This window comes from Camelus ferus, chromosome 29, assembly GCF_009834535.1.
Source record: "Camelus ferus isolate YT-003-E chromosome 29, BCGSAC_Cfer_1.0, whole genome shotgun sequence".
In the NCBI taxonomy this organism is placed as follows: Eukaryota; Metazoa; Chordata; class Mammalia; order Artiodactyla; family Camelidae; genus Camelus; species Camelus ferus.
Window position 1 is genome coordinate 5,203,256 of NC_045724.1, and position 17,901 is coordinate 5,221,156.

The window sequence follows — 17,901 nt, forward strand, 5'->3', positions numbered from 1 at the left end:
ACATTTGATAAAATTTATTAAATATTATGTTCTTATTGGATTTAAACCAATTTGCATTTCTTTCAATTACTGAGACCACATTCTGAAAATTTTTATTGTTGTATACTGAAGGCTTTCTCTAAGTAAATCAGTGATAGGCCAAGAAATATTTATGAAGAGTTTACATCATTAAGTAGTTGAGGGAGTTTAACAAATAATTTTCAATGTTAATTCTTACCAATCTTTCATATTAATATGCAACCTGAAAATTTTATCATTTTGTCAATTAATCAGCTAGATTGAGTGCCCATAAAATTGCTTATCCTTAATGTAAAAGGCATTAAATTCTCTTCTGTCGTAGAACGAATCACAGACTTTTGTCCTAGCCTGTAAATGCTGGAATTATAGCCAATTTATTCGCCTATCACAGAATATTTGACCATGCCAAGTCTAAAGTAGCTGTTCAGCAAATATTTGTTAAATAGCTAATAATCACATAACACAAATGCTATTTTGAAAGAAATTGCAGTATTTAAAACAAAATCCGATATACTATTATCCTCAAGAAACTTAGTCTGAAAATAGTTTCAAATTTTTTAACTTTTGATTTTCCCTGAGATACCCTAAAATATTTTTCTCTTTTCACTTCCATGTGTTCTGATACTAAGTTCAGTTCAGGAGAGGCAAATCAGTACATAGAGTAGCCTGGATGCAGAGAAGGCAAAGGTGGATCAAAAGGCGTGGGGGTCCCTTTCATGACTCATGTTACTCAGAGCAAGTCTTGATTATGCAAGTCCTGATAGGACCTGTTGAGCTGGTGTCTGTACATTTTAGAATTTTTATTCTAAAATGTGTTCCCATTGAGTTAATTAATATTTTCACTACTCTACCTAGGACTCCCTCTTCCCATGGTCACCAGTTTGTCATCTAGGTTTTCAAAGTTCCCACCCTGTGACTACCTAAGAATGTGTAGGGACATTTAGACAGCTGATCCTAGTTTGAGAAATTCTAAAATTAAGTGTAAATAAACACAAAAGTCCTACAAATCACCATTCATTCAATAAGCATCCCTGCAAAGCAATGCCTGAGAACCAGTTCATGTATTGTTAGAGAAAATTTGGACGCTTCAGTCCAAATATACCAGATGCTTCGTGTCAAGCACCAGCAGCAGCAATGCCATTAGCATCATAATGAAGGGCGAGATGACACATCAGATATCAAAAGAATGGCTTATATTTTTTCTCTCACTAAATTAGAGAAGTTGCCAAACATCTAAATTCATATTGAAAACTTTGCTTTTTCTACCAGATGCTGGATATTGTCCCCACTCTACTGTTTCTTAATTTACAAAATCTTCCCAGGTCATAAATATCTGGGTGTGTGTCCATGTTTTAAATATTATAATCACACTCTTAAAATAATTTATCATTTTTGTCTGTTACAATTTTTATATATGCATGATATAAATGACTTTGCGTATGACCTTCTGATACTTGAAACTTTATCTTGTCCAAGCAATCAGAATAACAAATACAGTTATTCAAACCAACCAATCTCGTTTTGGCAGAAAGGAAACCATAAGCTGTGAAATCTAACTGCCTCGCTTTCAATTTTCTGTATATTCACCCCTCATGAGGACATAAGGATCGTTTAGGATTTGATGCATTTTTTAAAATGTGTACCTTAATGGATGAAGGCTAAGTTTTAGATTCAAACAGATCTGGGCTTGAATCCCAAGTCAGTCAATTACTAGCTTTGTGAGTTGGGCAAGTTTTTTGATCTTTTTCCAGCTTTGCTATCTTTGTTTGTAAAGTGAAAATCACAATGCTCCCTTTCAGGAGGTTACAGGATTATGTGAGATAATGCCTTTAATGTGTCCAGCATAGGGCCCGGCACATAATAAGGGCTTATTGTTTTTCTTTTTCTTTTTCCAACAGAATTACCAATGTGTTGAAAGAAAGAACTGGACTTATTTTTGTCACATCTCTTTCTTTCTTTTCTATCTTGGTTTCTCAGAAGTGCTGCCTACATGGTATTCAATAAATATATGCTTTCTTCATTTAATAGCTTCTAGACCTGGACTATAAACCTATTTATATTTCTTAAGCTTTGTCTGAGAATACTCATCACTTTACCTGTGCTCTAAATCCCACCTCTTTTGTTTCAACTGATAATCTCAGCTCACAAATACTGCCCCCTCTCATCTTTATTTTCAACCCACCTATCTACACTAGCGTTATTCTTTTAGCATGTATATTCTCAAACTACCCTTTCCAAGGAGGAGGAGAAAAAGAGAAGGACCCCCTTCACCCTACATTATAATCTAGCATTTCAGCATTTTTCTCCCTAGAACCATGCTCTTTGCAACAATAGTTGGCATTCTTATCTTGGTTTTGCCATTCATCAGTTTTTTCTTAACAATTAACAACCTGGTTTCTGGCTCACTCTTCAGTATTTTTACTCTTTCCAAAAGCACTAGTAGCCTACTGTTTGCCAAATCCAGAGATATTTGTCTGTCCTTATCCTGCTTTTCCTCTTTTTCTTAAAAATTCATTTGTTTTAGTTTTTAGATTCCACATATAAGTGATGATGTGTAGTCTTTGTCTTTCTCTGTCTAACTTATTTCACTAAGCATAATGCCTTCCAGGTCCATCCATACTGTTGCAAATGGCAAAATTTCCTTCTTTATGGCTGAGTAGTATTCTATTGTGTGTTACACCATATCTTCTTATCTATTCATTATTGATGGGCATTTCAGTTGCTTTCTTATCCTGGCTATTGTAAATAATGCTGCTGTGAACACTGGGATGCATGTATCTTTTCAAATTAGTGTTTCTCTTTGGGTATATACCCAGGAGTGGAATTGCTGGATCATATGATAGTTCTATTTTTAGTATTTTGAGTAACTCCCACACTGTTTTCCCCAGTGGCTGCACCAATTTACATTCCCACCAACAGTGTACAAGGATTTCTTTTTCTCCACATCTGTATGAACATTTGTTGTTTGTGTTCTTTTTGATGATGGCCATTCTGAGAGGTGTGAGGTGATATCTCATTGTGGCATTGATTTGCATTTCCCTGATGATTAATGATGTTTAGCATCTTTCCATGTTCCGGTTGGCTATCTGCATGTCCTTTTTGGAAAAATGTCTGTTCAGGTCTTCTGCCCTTTATTTATTTATTTATTTATTTATTTATTTATTTATTTATTTTTATTTTTGATGCTGAGTTGTTTGAGCTCTTTGTATATTTTGGATATTAACCCCTTGTTGATCCTATCATTTGCAAATATTTTCTCCCATTCTATAGGTTTTCTTTTCATTTTGTTGATGGCTTCCTTTGCTGTACTGAAGCTTTTCAGTTTAAGTCCCATTTGTTTGTTTTTGCTTTTACTGCCTTTCCTCTTCACTTGACCCCTCTGCTGATTTGACTTCTCCATGTCTAATAACTAGAGTCAGAAGTAAAAACCCAACTTTCCATTCATTTGTTAAGCCAGTCAGTCACAGAGGAAAATCACACCTGAATTTGTCTGATTATTACACTTTCATCTGTTATATGTATTAACTTCCATTGACAGAATGTAATTAAAAAAATAAAACTATGATGCAAAGAGAGAATCAAGAAAATTAAATTTGTTTTAAATATCAATACGGTTAACATCTGGCAAGATGACAAGGTTAAAAGAACATACATAAAAACGTGTTAGAAGCAAAGTCCAGACAAAGAGATGCAGCAGAGATTTTCAAATTATGAGTGAGTATTTTGAACAATCTTGATGGCAGTAATTTAAGAACATAAATTATATGGGAAAACTTTTGGAGAAAAGGGTAACTTATCAAAACTTATTCAAGAAGGAATAGAAATTCAGCTAGAAGACCATAATTTCTTACCTAAAATTCTTGGAGGATTTTTGTTGATTTGTTTTGAAATTAAGAGTTTTTTAAAAGATTTTTAGAACATGATATTTTACGTATATTTTATTTGATATAACATTGCCAGCAGATAAACACATAGTATTTTGGTTTGCAGGACTTCAGCTATAGAAGGTTGGACTAGACAATCACTAAAGAAATTGAATGAATATTTGAAAAATTACCCACAAAGAAAATTCAAGGGCCAGTTTAAACAGACACTTAAAGCAAAAAATAATTGCTATTTTGTGCATGTCTATGAGAGAATAAAAAAAAAAAAAAAAGGAAACTCTCTTTAACTTCTTTTTAAGTGGCATGAGTTTAACCTTGCAGCAAAACAGAAAATAACTGTATGAAAGTGAAAATGTATCATTTCAGGCTAAACTCTTTTGTATATATAATAGGACTATCTTAAAGATAATATTAGCAAACCAAAACTACTAACCTAACAGGACCACCGAGTTGGTTGATTCTAGGAATGCAAGGTAAATTCAACATAGAAAATGTATTAATGTAATTTATTGCATTTACAAATTAAAGGTAAAAGTATGATCATTCCAACAGATGCATAAAATAATCATTTAAATCTTTAATGCATTACTACAAAAAATACTTAGCAACATAAGACTAGAGGAAAACTTCTTTAATGTGAAACAGTCTAGAGAAGAAAATAACATTTAAGAGTAAATTGTTAAAAGCATTTGTCTTAAGTAAAGAAAAAGACAAGAATATCCACTGTCTTGATTTCTATTCAATATTGTTCTGAAGGGATTAGGGAGAATCAGAGGAAAGAGACAGTTTTACTGTTTTGAAAAAGAAACAAAGATGTGTGAATTCACAGATGTGTGATTTCCAACACAGAAGTCCCAAAAGAATCTACTGACTGAATTAAATGAGAGATTAGGACAGTTGCTAGATATAAGATGAATTCTATGGCATTTCTCTACACCAGAAAATAAGAGAGACTTTTATTTAAAAATAAATATTGTCTATGAGTACAGCCAAGCTATAAGGTACTAAAAATAAATCTCACAAAATATATAAAAGATCTTTCTCAGAAAATCATAACACTTTATTGAAAGACATTAATAATCTAAATAAATTGCATTATATACAAGGATAAGAAGAGCCAGAAATGTAAAGTTATAAACTTTCCAGCAATATAATGTAAAAATTCAATGCATTTCCAATGAAAATTTCCACAAACTATTCTCATGGAACTTGACCAGCTGATTCTTTGATAGATATGAACAATTACAGAGCAAAAATAGACAAGACAATTTTGAAGGCTAAGTTGTTACATTTTACCTAATGGATATGAAGATTCGATAGAAATTTCCAAAAATGAGGGTAGTATGATATTGTCACAGGGAAGAAAATAATAATGATGAAAATCATAATATATAGGACAACTTATTGATGTGAGAGATTGGAAAAGAAAAAAATAACTTTTAATAATTGAAGGTATAAAAACTAGTTAAGGCATCTGAGCAATCAAAAGAGAGGAAAATAACACAGAAATAAATACTGTGTATTAAATGGTGCTAAGGGTTATGAGGAAATTTAACTCAGAAGAAGGAGTTAAAGGGTGACAGGAATAAGGTACTAGCTAGATGGGGTGATCAGGGAGTTTCTCCAAGCAGTGAAATGAAATGAGAGAATAAGCTATGTTGTAAACATCTCTGGAGTCATCAGGTGTGAAGGACTTGAGGGACGTGTTGTTGACAAGCTCAAGGAACAACAGGAAAACAGTGGCAGAATGACAGGGAGAATAAGTAACAGAATATGAGGTCAGAGGTGGGTATCCAGTAGGGGAGGGGTGCAGATCATATAAAGCATTGACGGTTCTGGTAAGAATCATGGATTTATTCTAAGTGAGAAGGAAATTTATTGGTGGGTTTGAAGGAGATCTGCCTTTAGGATCTGATATTTAAAATTTTTAAAAATTGTGGTAAAATAAATATAAAATATAAAAAATAAAATGTTTTATATAAAAGACTTTAAAAATAAAATTAAAATATAAAAATATAAAATATTAAAAAATAAAAATATAAAATTTACCCTCCTATTCCATTTTTAAGTCTATAGTTCAGTTCAGTTGTGTTGATATATTCACATTGTTGTACAACCAGTCTCCAGAACTTTCTCGTCTTGCAAAACTGAGACTCTATTCCCGTTAACAACAACTCTCCATTTCCCCTCTCCATAACTCCTGACCGCTATCATTCTACTTTCTGTTTCTGTGAGTTTGATTATTCTAGATACCTCATATAAATGCAAATCATACAGTATTTATCTTTTTGTGACTGACTTATTTCATTTAGCATAATGTTCTCAAGTTTCATCTGTGTTGTAGCACATTAAAATTCTCTTCCTTTTTAAAGCTGAATAATATTTCTTTGTCTGTATGTATCATACTCTGTTAATCCATTCATCCATCAGTGGACAATAAACTTCTACCTATTGGCTATTATGAGTAATGCTGCTATGAACATGGGTGTACACATATCTCTTTGAGACCCTGTATTCAGTTCTTTTAGATATATAACCAGAAATGGAATTGCTGGATCTGATTTATTGTGAAAACATCATTTTGGTTGCTGTATGTAGAAAGACAAGGTGAAAGCTGGGAGACTAGCAGGAGGGCTATCCAAAAAGTCAAGAGTGTAATGATGTTGTTTTACGCTAAAACTCTAATGGTGTAGATGGTGGTAAAATGGTCGGGTTTTGGTAAAGATAACCAATGTGTTTCTGGATTACGGGCAGGGGTTTGAGAGAAAGAGAGGAGTCCTGATGACTCTAAATTGTTGACTTGAGTAATTATAGGAAAAAAGGCAGAAAAGGGGGATTTTAGGGAAGATACACTTTAGAGTGTGGGGATGATAAAAAAAAATATGGTTTGATATTAAAGTGTATGTATTGAATAGTCAATTGCATATTTTTCTATAATTGATGGTAAGTTAAGGACTAAAGAGATAAACTTAGGTACTGCTATTAGTGTGTAGGTGGAGTTTTAAGATAGAACCCCAGTATTTGTGGGGGATTCCAGGACCCCTAGCAGATACCCAAATCTGAAGATGCTTAAGTCCCTTATATAAAATGGCATAGTATTTGCATATAACCTATGCATATCCTCTCATATACTTTAAAGGAACTCTCGGTCACTTATAATACCCAATACATTACAAATGCTATGTAAATAGTTGTCAGTGTGTGGCAAATTCAAGTTTTGCTTTCTGGAACATTCTGGAATTTTGGGGGGAATATTTTCCATCGCAGTTGGTTGAATCTACAGATACAGAATTCGGGGATGTGGAGAGCCAGCTGACTGTGTAGATGGGGAGAAGAGGTTCAAAGACTGAGTCCTGGAGCCAGCTGATACTTAGACGTTGAGAAGAGGAGATTAATCTTGCATAAGAGTGAGAGAGGAAAGTGCAGTGACGGAGAAGATAAGCAAGGGGAGTGGTGTGTCTTGGAAATCCAGAGAAGAAAATTACTTTATCAAGGAGGTAATGATCTAATATTTTGAAAGCTGCTGGCGTCAAGGGTAGTTAGAAGAAGAAATAAAAATGGCCTTTCAGCACATGAAAATAAGATAATACTCCTCAAAAGAAATGAAGTTCAAAGTACACTGAGATAACCACTTATTATCTATCAGGCTGGTAAGCATACAAAAATTTGACAACATTCTCTGATGGGGAAGTTGTGAATAAACATCCCTTATAGACTGCTGGTGGGAATGAAAATGGTTCAAACTCCAATGGAGAGAAATTGAGTCATAATTGGAAAAATAATGTATGCATTTATCCTTGACTAAGTCACATCTAGGAATCCATTCCAAAAATGCTCTGGGAAGAAAACATGACCAGAAACAATTTTAATACCACTTAAGGGAAAAAACAAACCACCACCCAGGAGAGAGCTGCTTTATTTAAAAGAGAAAAAAAAAAAAAAAGCCTTAAAAACCAAATTTAGTGTGTAGATCTTGTCTGGATCCTACTTAGAATAAAACAATTATACAAATACATTTCTTTGAGATAATTGAGGACAGCTGGTTATGGACTGTATATTATTTTATTTTATTGTTAATTTTGTTACTGTTTCTTCTGTTAGATGTGATAATGTATTGAGAGGTTTGGGCAGGAAAAGGTTTATTTTTTTTAGAATTGCATATGGAAGTAGACAGTGATAAATTTGCAAATTTGCTTTAATATATTTCAGCTTCATGAGCTTTAGCAAATGAAAAAAGAAAAAAAATCACAAAATCTTGACAGGTTGAATTTCAGTGACAGATGAGGGTCATTGTTTGAATATCTAAGGGCTTAGCATTATGTATTCCAGGTTCATCCATGTTTGTGGCATATGGTAGGATCTCCCTCTTTTTAAAGACTGAATAGTATTCCCCTGTATGTATAAATCACATTTCCTTTATGCAGCCATCCAACAGTGGACATTTAGGTGGTTTCCATATCTTGGCTATTGTGAAAAGACTGCAGTGAATGTGGGAGTGCAGATAAACTCTTTAAGTTCTTGATTTTTACCCTCTTTGGATATATATTGAGAAGTGGGACTGCTGGATCTTACAGAAATTCTATCTTTTATTTTTCTGAATTTCAAAAACTCCATACTGTTTTTCATAGCAGCTGCACCATTTTACATTCCCACCAAAAAGTGTACAACTAACAGAAGGACAAATACTGCATGATTACACTTCTAAGAGGTATCCAAAAAAGTCAGACTCATAGGGAACAGAGAATAGAATGGTGGTCCCCAGAGTCTGAGGAGAGACGGGGATGAACAGTTGCTGTTTAACAGTATAAAGCTTCAGTTATGGGGGAGGTATACCTCAAATGGTAGAGCACATGCTTAGCATGATGAGGTCCTAGGTTCAATCCCCAGTACCTCCCCTAAAAATAAATAAACCTAATTGCCTCCCCCCACCACCAAAATAAAATAATTAAATAATACAATAATAAATAAATAAAATATTTTTTTAAAAAGCCTCAGTTATGCAAGATTAATAAGTTCTAGAGATTGGATATACAACATTGTCCTATAGTGAGCAATACTGTATTGTGCCCTTAAAAATTTAAGAGAGTAGATTTCATGTTAAGTGTTCTTACTACAAAACAAACCAAACAGTATGTTAAAAAAAAGAATATATGAAGGCTACCTAAGGTTTCATTATATTAGTCTTTCTACTTTTGTATATTATGAAAAGTTAGTAGTAATTTAAAATCTGTTGATTTTAATAAGAGTACAGTAAGAAGTAATAAGACCCTTGGCATTGGCATTGCAGTGACAACTTTCACGAGAGCTCTCTCAGTGGTTTATGTAGATCCAAAAGCAATTAGGCCAAGAGGAATTATCAAGAGAGACAACAGATGAGTCTTTGGAAGAATGATGTAGAAGGGAGCAAAGAAATGGAAAATGATATGGAGTGACATGTGAAATCAAAATCTGTTTTTAAAAGGTTTTAAATTGAGTTATTTCAATATTATTTGATAGAATCAGGTTATTCTTTCACATAAGAAAGTGTAGTTAGAAGTTCTCTTGAAAAACATGTAATCAGGATGAATGGGGTTAGAGAAATTGAAAAAGACAAACTTTTGTGTTCATCTTGAGTGGGAACGGTTGTACCAGTGAGACCAAAATACCTGAAGTCCCTTAGGTAGAAAATGCTTTTATCCCTGGACATATGGGTGTACCAGTGCCTTGGCTGCTATTGTTTCTCTAGTTTTCCTAAGGTTACTAATTACTTTCTTTTTTAAGAAAAATTTTAAACAACTTTATTGTGATGTAATTTGTACAGTAAACTACATATTGCAGATGTACAATTTAATGAATTTTGATCAATGTGTACACCTATGAAACCATCACCACAATCAAGATACCTAACATTTCCAATCGCTTTCTGTTTGCCACATTCTTTCTTTATATGTAATACATTCAGTTTTGTCAAGAATGTCTTGACTTCAGAGTACTGTTTTACAGGGAGACTTTGTACAACTCTTCTTTGGACCATTATGAGTTAATCTCAACTTTAACTCTCCAAGACTGATATCAGTTTCTTTAAAAACCATGGTGCAATAATTCCCTCTTGATTCTTAAAGAAGACTTTATTTTGTCCCCTGTATACTGGCAACAAGTGAAATTTGGTAACAAACTTTATCAAGCAACTCCTCAAAATATAACTTAGCAGGAATTGAAAGTTACCAGACTAACAATCTTTATTAACTTGTGGACCATAACTGATTTTTAAACTTGTGTTGAATGTTTTTTGATGATGCTACTTTGTCAAGAAAATGTTGTTGACTTGCATAGGTTTGATAATTTTAAGTTTCTTCTTTGGTTCGTTGTAAAGATGCAACTTAAATGTAGTTTATTCCCAGAAGTTCTAGAATTGAATAAAAAAGTTTAAATATTAGAATGACAAACCAATAAAAGTACAATGTATTTGCACAGATTGAACAATACAAAGAAAGATTTTTAAAAATCTGGGTCAGTGATATAACTACTTATTCCTGAATGTATTTTACTTGTTTGTTTTAATTTTCTCCATGCCCCCCAAAAAACCCTGATTGTTGCTTCTTTTGCTTGTTCACAACAATGCCTTTCATATTAAAAGGTACTTTCACAATTACTTTATTTTAAATACGAGGATACTATTTGGGTAAGACACAGTCTTTTAAAATTATCTCAATCAAACCCAGTGTTCATTTTGAATGAGATTATCAGTTGCAATTAGAAAAGGAACCAAAAGAATTTAACAAGTCTGAATACTTTTTTCTGAAGTGTTAATATCTGCATTGCAAACAGGTGCATGGTATTTTAATTTTGTTCTTTAAAGAACAGTTCTTTATGGAACTGTATTAGGATTTATCATGGTATAATGAGTGGTTTATATTTTAAGATTACATATTCAGACTTATAGGACAAATATTTCAAAAGTCTTATATATATATATGATCAAATCTTCAGGGACAATATCAGTCCTAATTTGAAATGGTGTTATTTATTCTCATGACTCAGATAGATGTGAAGATGACATAATCTCTAAAAATGTGTTAGATGGCTTGAAAAATTGTCCTTATTATGACAAAGCCTGTGACATTAAAGATGTATTTGCAAAGACTAACTAAAATTTTTAGTGAAAGTAACAGTAGGAAAAAAAGAAATATTTTAATACAAATGTTTTAATATAAGTTAATAATGGTGAACAATTACTCAAAATTTAACATTTGATTTACTTCCTCACATAACCTGCTCATCTCGGTCTTCATTGTTCCAGGAATTGCCATCTCCATTTTTATAGTTACTCAGGTCCAGGACCTTGGGATGCTCTTTAATTTTCTCTTTCTTTGACACCCTACATCGTCATAAAACCCCACCTACCTGACATTCAAGACATATTTGGAATTCTTCCATTTCTCCTCACCACTTTCTCTCTCGTGCTGGTCCACACCTCCATCACGTCTTGCCTAGGTTACTGTGGTAGCTCCCACCGCTCTCTCTGCTTTTGCTTTTCCTCTTCCCCCAATAATAGAATGCAACATGGCAGCCTTAGTGACCTTGTTAAAACTGAAAGTCAGATCATGCTAATTCTCTACTCAAAATGACTCTGTGAACTGTTTCTTTCAGAGAAAAACCAAACTGTTTGAAATAGTCTATAAAGCCATTCATGATTTGGCACATCTCAATACCAGCTCTCATCTCCTATCACTGTTACCCTCATTTACTAAGCCACAGCCACAAAGACCTCCTAACTCTTTCTCAGTATAGCAAACAATCCCACCTATGGACTTTGCACTTGCTGTTCCTCTGTCTAGAATTTCTTTCCCAGAAGCCTAGCATTTTCTTTCCCTCATCAATTATATCTCTGCTGAAAAGTCTTGCTATCAGAACAACCTTCTCTGCAACCTCATAGGCAAAACTTATACTGTACGTTTCCTACCTCAGACCTGGAATCAGCCAATTATCCAAGGAGCCCTAGTTCCTTTTAGTGGGAGATGGTAGGAGAGGTCACAGTTTGAGCAAAGGAGTTTCATTCCTAATAGTTTGATCATTGTTTCTAAAAATTTCCAGTGACATAGCTAGAAAATATATGTGTTTTCTATCTATCTACATCTATCATCTATTTATAATCTATTTATCATCTACGTACATAAATAGAAACATGTATGTAGACAAAGACATAGATCTATAGATATTTTAAAAATCAATTATCTTTTGATTTGATATGAAATTCCTACTGATAGTCAGTAAAACTTAATCTATACTTTTTTTACATGCATGTCTCCTCTCCCCACATTGAATGTCTTGCATTGCAAGGATACTGGGGATGATAAAATTGGGATTGTTTATTTTATGCTACATTATATACAAAGCATATTTTGATTAATAATACCAACATTAGCACCGATTTAGTTTAAAAAAGTCATTTTTGCAAGTGTTCTACTCATTCTTTACTATTTATTCAGAGTTTTATTGTATTCATTGTCAAAACATGTAGCTGGTATAAGCCTCTATTAATTTTGATTTTATAGGTAAGTCACTATATCTGTATCCTCACCATTAGTCGTTATGTCAAAGTTTTTGCGGTCATTTTGGTTGTCTGAAGCAGATTCTTGTGTGATAGATTTAGTAGATTTTAAGTGAATACTCATGGGGAAAACATTCCTTGAGACCTTGCATGTGATGACAAATTTTCTGCAAACTTTATACTTCAAAGTAATTTGAAGAGATCAATTGAGATGGAGGAGTAAGAGGACTTGGAACTCACTTCCCCCCACCAACGTATCGAAAATACATCCACATGTGGAACAATTCTCTCTGAAAACTAACTGGAAACTGGCAGAAAGTCTCCTGCACAAATAAGGAGAGCATCACAATGGTCGCTGGTCATCAGAATGTCCCACTTTACTTCCTCTGCAATGTTAAAATATCACCTTCGTTGCTTGGTGCTAACATTTTACAGTATTTTGTTCAATGGTGTTGTAGGAATCCTTACATTTATATACCAGCAACACAAACTCTACCTTATATTCATCATATTAGTCAACGTGAAAGTAAAAGTTAAATGAAAAGATTGAAATAAAATAGAAAAACATTTGTTGTTATCTGGGACTGTTGATATTATAAAGTTACAAAGGACACATTACTTTAGGGGAAAAAAAGGAAAGGTAATGTTTTTCTTAAGTAGAAAGTACTTACGTTTCTTAACCAAGCCTGTAACATGATTTCAGTAGTTTAGGTTGATTTCCTTAAAGATTGACTTTTCAAAATTATCTAATTTCTGTGCAAATTCTCCTCCAAGCATTTAGTGCTACTGAGAGACACAATTCACCGATGTTTAATACTTCAAGACTTTTAAAACCATGCTAGCTAAAACTTCTTTATGAACTCTGATGTGAAAACATATGGATTATTCTTAGTTTAACCACAGCCACAATTCACTGTTATCTTTCTGGTATTCAGCTTTTGGTACTTTATCATTTTTGATTAGAGTTTAACAATGTGTACTATTTGATTTAGTTATAATATACTCTATACTATACTCTTTAGCTATAATATAATGTCCTGCAAGATTTCTATCCTGATTGCTATGATACCATTCCAACCAGTCAAGCATTACAGAAACAGTGGAGTCATTCTTAAGCCCTTTTTCTTTCCTACCATTTTCAATTGACCAAGTTGTTGTGTGGCTATCTTATTAAATGTGTCTTATTTTTCCCAGAATTTTCTATCCCTATAGTCAATTTTTATGGTTATGACATTGTACTTTATCTGGATTATTGAAAGGAATGACCATTATTCTCACAGCTTTGTGTGTGTCCCCTGTTTTCAGCCCAATCAAGCCTCCTCCCTCACTGTTGACATAATGAGCTTTCTAAAATGCAAATGATGATGTCAAACCTCTGATTTAAAGCATTAGCAGAGCCTCTTCACTAATAACATGAGGTTACATTTGTTAACATGGCATAAAATACTCATCAATATTTGGTATTTACCTACAGTTCCAGTCCTACCCACCATTTCTCTCCTCTCCTGTATTCAGATATAGGGAATCCATTTTTAGTTCCCTGAAAACACACTCAGTCTTTGTACATGTTGTATTTGACTGGACTTCTTTTCTTCCTCTGATTGACCTCAATTCCATTCATCCCTTAAGATCTATATTAATTTTTTCTCTTCTTTGAAGACTTACCCTGTCATCCTAGCCAATGTCAAATAGTTTATAGTATTTGTCATATCCACTTGCTTAATTTTTAAAATTCCATTTCTCCTGAGTTCTACCAGCTCATGGTTTAATTATTTCTGTTATCTTGTCATATTATCCCTGACTTCTTATATCTGTGCTTTGGTCTTATATTTTATGCATGCAATTTTTGCATTATTGCATATTTATAATTACATGTATGAGCATTTCATTTCATTTCATGTCATTCATGAACATTTCACTTTTCATTTATAGCATTTACAGTGTGAAGAGATTTTTCTGGCCAATGTAGTTTACTTGGCATCTGCCTTTCCTGTTCCTTTTCTCCTTTTTCAGGGAACATCTTATACTCCCTTTGGTTTATTTGTGATTACTACTTACCTTTCTATGAGATGTAGTCTTTTTGGACCAAGATGTTGATATATCAAGAAGGGAGTAGAGCTTAAGTTTTGCCTAGTAGGAATTCACTGTGACACAGATGTGTGTGTGTGTGTGTGTGTATGTGAGAGAGAGAGAGAGAGAGAGATCTTTTAGATTTTATGCCTCTTCATGCAACAGAGAACAGAACTTGGAAGCCATAGATGTGCTCACAGTCCAGTCTTCTTCACCACACCTCATCTGCCTAACCTTTTTCTGCAAATTTGACTGTTGGTTCAGGGAAGTTATTACAGCAGCACCCTGCAATAATGTTCCTAGTTCTAAACAAAAAGTCATTTGTTTTTAGGTGTGTATCACTTTCCTCAGAGTAGAATTCTCTACCAGCAATGTCTGATGTCAGCAGCAATGAGTATTCTCTTCAAAGTCTTTCAATATTTCTTTTCAATTCTGATTGCTATTGTAGTCTGGGCATATAGATATCTCTTAATTTCATAGAAGATGATATTTGGGTTTTTCGTCCTTCCTCTTCTAATCATTTTTAGGTTGTTTCTGAGAAGAGAAATGGGGGATGCCATCTTTCCTTTGCTATATTAAAATAAAAATGAATTCTCTGCACTGAAGTTATTACTTATAGATGAATTTGGTTTTATAGACTGAGAGCATCTTGAGCATAGGAAAATTTATTACATATATATTACATGTATGTAATATGTCTACATATACATATAGATCCACATTGCAATGGTCTAGATCTTGCTACATTTGAAATTTGAATACTACTAACTGATGAATGAGCTTAGGTAAGTAGAGAGGATGGTGGTGACACTACCAGTTGAAGTCATCACAGCCAGAGGAAAAACATTTTTTCCACGTCACTTTTTGAGGTTTTAAAGGAAAGGGTATTTTTCCCCTGCTATACTAAGATACATAAAATTCCTCTGTGGTCCTGAGTTTTAGCAACCATTTAATGAACTGATAAGAAATTATGTTTTTATGCTCAAACTCTCTGTAACATATGAATCTTTTCTGTGGGGTGTTTTGATTTTATTATGGGCAGTATAGCATGTTGGTTAAGAACTTGGGCCTCTGAAATCAGACATTACTGGTCTTAAATTCAGCCTTTCCCATGTTCTGTTGATCTTATGCATGGCTTTAACCTCTGTGTCTTAGTTTCCTTATTTATAAAGTGAGACTAATAACACTTAGGGTTATCTGTATTATTCTTATATGTAAATTTAAATACCAGGGTTAAAATATATTTTCCTAATTCATTATTTACTGTTGGAACTTAAGTGATGTTTTATTCAGAAGTGATTTTTAAATTCAGGGTTTAGGGCACAGTAGATTTGTTTTGCTTGTTTTTTAACTTTATATAATTGAATCATACAGTAGATACATTTTATTGACTATGCATAACATTATATTTGTGAAATTTATTTGAATACTTTGTATTTGCAAGGTGTTTGTTTTCGTTGCTGTATCATAATCATTAGATCAGTATATTTAATTTATTTACCTTTTCTACTGTTCATAGACTTGGAGTTGTTTACAGTTTGGGGCCATTGCAAAGAATGCCACTATGAACACTCTTTTTCAAACTTTTGGTAACTATATTAGCACATTTATGTTAAGTACATGCCCGGGAATGGATTAGTTAGTCATCAGAATTGATTTTTATGTATGGTGTGGGGTAGGGATCAAGATTAATTGTTTTCCTTGTGGTTATACAATTAATTTGACTTGGTTAGTAAAAAGAACATGCTTTACCCAATATACTACAGGGTTGCCTTTGTCATAAATTAAATGGCCATATGTGTATGGGTCTGTTTACTGTTCTGTTTTTGTTATTTTTTATGCAACTATGTTACTTCTCTTGTTAGGTTTTCATGGGTCCTTAAGTCCTGGTAGGTGTTTATACAGTTTCTTAGACAAACAGTTAAGAATACTGTTAAAATTGTATTTTAAACCCACTAAATCATAAGCTTGAAGACATTTTGTAGGGAAAATGGAATAGCTAGATGATCATTGTTAAACTGTATTTTTCCTTAAAGATCACAATCTCTTTGTAAGTCTGGTTAGGCTCCTCTGAAGTATGACATACAAATGGGTATGTTTTCAAAGTGACTCTGAAATGATTGGTGTCTTTTATAAAACTACTAAGGCATTTTATCAGGAATTGTAATTCCTTCCCAGAGGCATAGTAGATCCTATCAACTCATAAATTCTGTCAAAGGCCAGTTTTAGGATATTTTCTTCCTTATAGATGTTTTTTCAGCAAAAACCTATAAATTCTAAATTCCAGACTCCTGAATAGAAATGTTCTTCTAGATTTTGAAATTGAATATAGAATATCCTCTTTTTTTTCAGCTTATTCTAATTGTAGTCCTCAAACCAGTTATTTGAAAGAGGAATTAAACTTTAAAAAAAAATATTTTTCTCCTCCTGTTCCTAAAAGTGGCTGCAAAGCCCATGATTCAAACCAGTTAGAATGATACTGAAGGGTTTTGGATTATCTGTATGTTGAAAATGTTCTACTATTTCAGCAAAACTTGAACTTAACAAACTGAATCTGAATTTTCCAAGAACAAAAATAATTCATATGAGGAAATTAAAATAATTATCAATAGGTAAATATTTTGTCTAATTCACTTTTATAGTCCTGTCATTAAAAATATTATAATGTGAAATTAAGTCAAAAAGAGTGGGAGAAATTATGATTCAGTGGATATACTTTATTACTCCTACAACTTATTACTAAGAACTCTGACTAATGAGAATTTTTAATTCATAAAAGGATTGTTTTGAGATCTTATTAGAAAATGTCTGTTCATATATTCATTTATTTTAAAAAACCCATTTTATGGGGTTAGTGATTGGACCCTAGGTAGGTCTTTTCTGTCTCCTTGAAAAATAAAAGAACATAATATTAAGCAAAGACATTAATTTTGCTTCAAAACTTCTTTAAATTTTCTGATGATAAGGTAAAGTCACATTTAAATGTCTTTCAAAGTAATCGATATAGCACTTCATTTATTTCCATAATGCAGAATTCTTGATATGCCTACTAATAGCATGATTTTTACAATTGAACTGGTGCAAACAGAGAGTGAATCAGTCCTATAATCTCCAAACATGCTCCCTGGGCCTTGCATCTAAAGCCATCTGGACACTATGACAGCATTCTATTTATTACATACAAAAGCCTGGATCCTACCAATGCATAAACAGTAATTAAACCCACAAGCCAACCATGCATGCCAGATCCAGATCGGCGAGAACTATCCTTTGAGTATCTTAGCGTTTCCATGCCAATGAGCTTATTGAGAAATTGGCTGGTGATTAAAGATTAATGATTTATGGTTGCAAGCGAGGTTCATTTGCTGCTTACTGAAATACATTTGACAGCATCTTTAT

The 17,901-nt window shown here is 33.2% G+C and overlaps 1 long non-coding RNA gene across 1 annotated transcript in view; it reads left to right on the top strand.

Moving 5' to 3' along the window:
• The window catches only part of LOC116660538, a 75,844-nt gene that overhangs the window by 18,049 nt on the left and 39,894 nt on the right, over positions 1-17,901 (top strand). The window lies entirely within an intron of this gene.